This window comes from Miscanthus floridulus, chromosome 13 (assembly GCF_019320115.1).
Source record: "Miscanthus floridulus cultivar M001 chromosome 13, ASM1932011v1, whole genome shotgun sequence".
NCBI lineage: Eukaryota > Viridiplantae > Streptophyta > Magnoliopsida > Poales > Poaceae > Miscanthus > Miscanthus floridulus.
Genome location: NC_089592.1, coordinates 79177858 through 79184715, shown reverse-complemented (window position 1 = coordinate 79184715; position 6858 = coordinate 79177858). Strand labels below are relative to the sequence as shown.

The 6858-nt window shown below is 45.5% G+C and overlaps 1 pseudogene; it reads right to left on the bottom strand.

Moving 5' to 3' along the window:
• Window positions 1–541: 541 nt before the first annotated feature.
• On the bottom strand, window positions 542–6678 carry LOC136501964 (putative disease resistance protein RGA1; annotated as a pseudogene).
• Between the last annotated feature and the right edge of the window lie 180 nt (window positions 6679–6858).

Sequence of the window (6858 nt, the reverse complement as noted above, 5' to 3'; positions counted from 1 at the left end):
ATGCAAGTGAACCGAAAAGCTTCATGAGTATGCTACTACCGGTTATGAAATTGTTAACATGGCATAGAAGAAAGATTTCAAAAACTGAAATTGTTCAGAACACATGCTACTGAATAGGGCCCATCTGAGACACAAAAGGTCCTTACAAATAATGTAAGGCTTCATCTCTAAATGCCTATATGCTTTGTAATCTAGTGGCCGACTGTATCACTGCTTATGGTGCATCTGTAGGTGCTGAACTGCTGATGACTCTAGTCTATGGTTAGACCATCTATCAGAATTGTAATGCCTTTGCGTGTCGGGCGATTTGCTTGTTGGTGAATGATGAATGGAACAACGATTCCGCTTCAGGACTTGTTTGGCTGTACTTCAGTCGATCCCAACACGTGTGGATTAGGCTGCAGCCAAACAAGCACTCCGAAGGCATGGGCTCAAACCTCAAACTGGCGCTGCCCCATTCGCGTGGTGCAAGACAATGGAGAGAAAAAAAATAAGGGCAACCAACTCCATTTATATAATTTACAAGCTAAATGTGCATCAATGTCAGGAGCAGGAAGGCTGCCAACCGGAAGTCCGGCAAGAAGATCTGTGGGCGAGTGCAAGCTGTCAGTGGGGTAATGTTGTCAGTGTGTGTAGGTGAAGGGCTGTCCTAGCTGTAGCCTGGCTGGGCGGGCGTGAGTTGTATGAGAAGTCTGTAACCGCCTGAAACGGTATCAATCAACGGAGAACTGAAACTCTGAACCCAACCGTGTTCTTTGTTCTTCTCTACGACTATTTCTCCGGTTGCCAGTGGAATCGTGACAATCAACTGAAAGCAAAACCAAGCCGAACGAATGACTAATAACTGCTGATGCTAAAGAAGCACAAAACGGAGGGGAACACACAGAAATCGACAGCTAGAAGCCCCGAAGACACGTACTACATGAGTTGCTCCCACGCCACAAACTTGGATTATAAGAAATACACTGGAGCCATCATGTTAGTTGAGTCGGCTGGCCACACTGATGGAAAGGCTAACAGTGATTTTTCACGCTGTTATTTGAGTCTTCCAAAATACGTGCACTCTGCAAACTGGCAGAAACAAAGCATGGATGAGACAATATGTTTATGATATATTTATCCATCTAAAATACACTAGAGTTGTGCACAAAGGACAAAACAGATAGGCTTGAAAACTAAAAACGGAAATATGTTAGCCAGAAACAGAGCACTGGAGAGGTCTTCATTTGATCTGGTACAAGTTTTTGAAATCCCAACCCTGCCCACGATGGGTTAAATACATTGTCCCATTTATTTCAACGTCTACTGTTTCATACAAAATATTTGTAAACTGTGTTTTCCTATGTAAACTGTGTTTTCCTATGTCGATCCTTCTTACGTTCAAAAAAAATATGTCGATCCTTCTTGATAATCCACAAAAGTCAAATGAAGTCATTTTGTGCATTGAAGTTCCGTGTCACTAGTATAACGGAATGCTAGCTCAGCAGCCCTACAAATCTGTAAATACTACAAAGCGGGACGTAACAGGAACCTCTGAGTCAAACGGCCTGTTCGCTGGTTGGTTTCTGGGCTGGTTTGGACTGGCTGGTGCTGGTTTGTTGTGAGAGGAAAACACTGTTGGCTGGCTGGTTTGGGCTGGCTGAAACCAACAAGCGAACGGGGTGAAACTCTTCATTTTTGTGGGGCTTGATGACAGTCAGTTGGGTAAAAGCAATAGAAGGGACTAAATCTGAAATTTACCTCTGCATGCAGAACAGATCGAGAATGAAGTGTCCGGCAGCGATTGATTGAAATAGGAACCATGGCGTCGGTAGTGTGGAAAACATTTTCTCATCAAAAGCAACTTCAAATCCTCCAGACTGAGAAGCCTCAACTTTGCTAGATCTCCAAGGTTTGAAGGCAGCGCCATCAAACTTTTGCACAAATAAAATCTCCAATTCCCCGAGTGAAGCAGGCAGCTTTAGATCGCAACTATGATGTGAAATAATGTGGCGAGCTTCTTGCCTTAGATTGCAACTTGAAATCAACAATGTCTTAAACAGCTGAAAATAAGAATGACAAATGATTTAGACAGAATAAATTGTGTGTTGAACTGTATGTATATACGCGGATAGACAAACAAAATATGCCTTATAGGAAATAGAGATAAAACAAGATAGTACGAGAGGGGTGGTAGATGCAGGAGCACCGAGCACGCACCTCAATTACTCAGAGAGTCACCACCGCACAAGGGGAGGAACCTCCTTGGGACTTCTTCATTTGAGGTTCTGTTGCTGCTGGAATGCGTTTATCTGGAATTGGAATGCGTTTATCAGATAGCACCGGGGATTCAAAGTCCGCGTGCTATATCATGTGAACGACCGCCAAGGACAGCGTGTTATCTGCAGTAGTTGAGTCGACCACACTGGTAGTGGTAGGGAGACTTTGTTTTACTGAAGGTGCGATTGCAGTAATCTGGCCGCTTGTTCTGTCATGGAAATCCTGGTTGCATTCAAATCACACCTGCATTGAAACAGAAAACGAAAACAGCAGTGAACTCTGCCTTAGAAAATATGAAGGAATGTAACAAGATAGTTGGGGAGAGGTGATAGATGCAGGAGCACGCACCTCAATTACTCTCAGAGTCACCACCACACAAGGGGACGAACCTCATCATGGACTTCTTCATTTGGGGTTCTGTTGCTGCGGGTATGACTTTATTTGTAATTGGAGAGACAAAGTCGAAGTACTCCCCACCTTCCCTGCAACGTCTCTGCAGGTTGGAGCAGCCCAATATGTACAGGGATCTGAGGGTCCGGAGCTGCTGGAGGAGGCCCTGCGGAAATTTATCAAACCCAGGGCAATAGTGGATAGTCAATCGCTCAAGAGAAGTGAGGCCATCCATCCCGTCAGGCAGCGCTTTCAGTTCATCACAGTCCATCAGACTGAAATGGCTCAATTTTGGCAGATCTCCAAGGTTTGAAGGCAGCGCCACCAAATTTTTGCACAATTCAATGAACAGTTTCCCAAGTGAAGCGGGCAGCTTCAGAATCTCCAGCAAACTATCACATCTAAATATGTATAGCCTTTCCAACTGGGGCAGAGGAAGGATTTCCTCGGATGATGAGCCCTTTCCCTCTAGTTTGTCGCAGGATTCAATAGCCAGATATTGAAGGCGAACCAAGCATCGGAACTCCTCCACTGGCCAGCTGACAATGTTGTTGCATTTAAAGATTTCCAATTGTTCCAAGAAAGCCAAGCAATCCCCAAGCTCAAGCTGCAATTTGGATGAGTTGAACATTGATATGAAGCCATTGTCATTTCGTACACGTAAACTTCTCAGGCAGTCCAGCGAAGGTCTTTGGCTTTGGTTTTGATGATCCTATACAGGCATCACCATGTCTACCAGCATCCCAATGTCCAATCGGACAAGAGATGGAGAAGATCCCAAAGGTATGCCCATAGGAACAGGCTTACTGTTGTAACATTCTAGAAAAGTGAGAGCGGGGCTTTCTAGAAAAGTTGCAATTTTGTTGCAGTCGATGATGCGCACCTGTTCCAGCTGAGGAAACACCACCAAGCTATTAGGCTCTCCTGCGCTGTTTTCTGCCCATCTCTCGAACTTTGGCAATTTCTCCAAACACATCGTCTTTAACTTTGGAAAAATTGCTGGAGAGGTATTATGCCCTGTAGCTTCAATGTCAATGTTCTTACATAATGTGGACAGGCTGTTCATACGGCATAAATACAATTTCTCAAGATAGGGTGACAACCACACTAATGGTAGATCCTTACATCTTGGGCAGTTCAAAATATATAGTTCTCTTAAACACTGGAACATTTGTGGATCTCTCATCCATTGTGAGATGGATAGGCCAGCATACCCATGTAGCCCCAATATTTTGAGCTCAGCATGAGGTACAAGAGATTCCAGTACCTCTTCCTCATTATTACTGATGGCCTCGTCATGCAACGGAATGTATTTCTCATCACAGCCCCAATGCAAAAACAGTTCAGTTAGGTTCTTTTTCTCATGGAGATTGGCCTTTGACCCACTCTTTACTTTACTTAAACTGAATAGTTCCAGCCTGTTTCCAAGGTGTCTCAGGTCTTTTAGCTCCTCAATACCAAAGCCATCTCCAACGTCCACAACAAAGTTTGTCAGTGTGCAGAGGCTGTGTAGCAAACTAAGTTTTGGAGGCATCCGCTTCAACCTTTGACATCCAGTTAGATAAATGTGGGTGAGCTTTCTCATAGTTCGCATGCCTTCTGGTAAAAGCTCTAGGTTCCAACAATGGTTGAGGATCAGTGATTGCAAATTATACAACATACAAACTGAATTCGACAATCTAACAATTGTTGACTCAGAAAGATCAAGATATCTTAAATGTGTTGTATTTAAGAGCTTTTGATTACGCCAACATAGCGCTCTTAATGATGTAAGATTGAACTTCTTAAGTGCCTTGTAATCTGATTCATTAAAATACATGTGCCCTGACTCAGTTAATAAAGTGTGGATAGGAGATGAGTTTTCCATCAATCTAGTGATTTGTTGTTTCAACTTAGGCCGTGACAACTGGATGTGACGTACATTGTTTATCAATGTTTCCTGTGGAATCAACTCTGCTACAACGGCACACTCATCTGTAGTTTCTTTTGCTAAATCATGCATTAAATCATGCATTTTACATCCAATTTGCTTGTATGGACCGAAACCCTTGTATGGACCAAAATTATATCGGTCAATTATCTTGACATTCACATCTTGAATAAATGACCTCCACACCAACTCGTTGAAAACAAATTCACCTTTCTGCACCAAATCTGTTGTTCCCTCTGCATGAATAAAATTGTTTGCCATCAATAGCTGGATTAACTTATCCTTATCCATCTCATAGTCCTTAGGGAATACCACGCAGAAGGCAAAGCATTGCTTCATTTCAGATGACAAGTGCATGTAGCTCAATTTCAGAATGAACAGTACTTCGTATTTACCAACCCTATCATCCTCTGCGATGGCCTCCCATTCCTTGATTGTATGTTTGGAACTCATCAATCCACCCATTGTCTTCAAAGCAAGAGGTAGCCCCTTGCATTTGTTGACAATATGTTTGCCAATTTTTATCAACTCTGATTGCTCCTCGACTCCTTTACTAAATGCTTTCTTTGAGAACAACTCCCATGAATCATCTTCACTCAAGCATGCTAGTTCATGTGGTGGAAGGGTGCCCATTATAGAGGCAACTTTTTGGCTTCGACTTGTGACAACTATCATGCTTCCCAATCCAGCACTTGTCGGTGCGGGACCCACGGGATACCCCGCAAGGAAGGGAGAAGAACTAGCCTAACTAGGATTCTTCCCCTGTAACCTTAGCAGTAGTATTATTCTGTAATCCTACTAGGAACTCTCATTGTAAACCGACTAGGACTCTGGCCTCCTGACTATATAAAGGAGGGCAGGGCTCCTTGGATCGGGAGTTCAGACAACAATTGTACAACACAACACTTTACGATCAATCCAACGCAAAGGCTAATGCCGACTGGACGTAGGGCTATTACTCGATCTACGATCGAGGGTCCGAACCAGGATAAATCGACTGTCTCTTGCGTTTACCGTCGAGTTCTGCATACGCTGAAGCCCGAACATACTGCCCCGGATACCCCCGTGGCAGGCTATCGGTGGTCAAACATCGACAGCACTGGAAGAACATAGCAGTGGTTTCAAGTCATCCTCCCACCTCTGTTGTTCTTCATTCCACACGTCGTCAAGAACCAGTAAGAACCTTTTCCGGCCAATGACTTCCTGCAGTTTTGCTCACAGTAGCTCAATGGTGTCAGGTAGGTCACATCTTGCATTTGTAGCCAACTCTATGATGGACCTCACAATAGCAATGGCTTCAAAGTTGTCTGACACAGTGCCACATCTTCAACTCAAAGTGCTTCTGAATTTTGCTGTCATTGTACACCATCTTGGCTAGTGTGGTCTTGCCCAAACCTCCCATTCCAATGATGGGCAGAACCTGTACATTCCGCTCATCTTGCTGGTCGAGTAACATCTTCACCGCGACTTCCTTGTCGTCGTCCCTTCCAAGGATATCTGCAGACTCGTCCAGTGCAGAGTGCGTTTGCCGATACACAGTTTGTGGCGCTACTGGCTCACGCTGCAGCAGATCAAATTTCTTCATATCCTCCACCAGCTTGTGGATCTTGTCCAGCACGTTCTTGAGATCCCTGCTCGCTTTATGACGGAACATTCCTGGAGGTGAAGTAGTCAAGTACCTTGCTGGTGGTAGACCGAAGGCTCAGGGCCTCGCGGCGCAGCGCCTCGTACTAAAAGTCGTCAAGGACGTCGTCGGCCTGGTACGCGGCGGCCCTGAGCTCCTTCATCCACGCCTTGACAGCGCGGCCGGCCTCGTTCTCCGCCTCGGCCTTCGCCTCGGCGTCCGCCAGCAGGGACTGCACATACAGCAGCTTCAGCTCCAGGTCGCGGCGGTCGCCGTCGACGCCCCACATGCGGGTGACCTTCTGGACGAGCGCGTCGGCGGCCTTGCCGACCACGCCGCGCACCACGGGAAGCAGCAGCGATTCAGCCATGGGCGGCGCCTTTGCCGGGATGACTCTCAGCCTCTCACTTGTCTGCAAGCTGTGCGCGCGCCGTGGGATGCGAGAGACAGAGGTGGCGAGTGGACAGGTGGTAGAGACCTGGATCTGGAAGGAAGACGAAGGAGAGTGACTAGTGAGTGTGGGTCCCACATACCCTTTCTCGTCAACGTCAACGTCTCAACGAGCCCGTAGCTAGTGTGCCTTGTAATTTGTAAATAAAAAAATAGTACAAAGGTTAAAATAAAATTGCTAGTGCATGTCCAGTTGTATCGACTG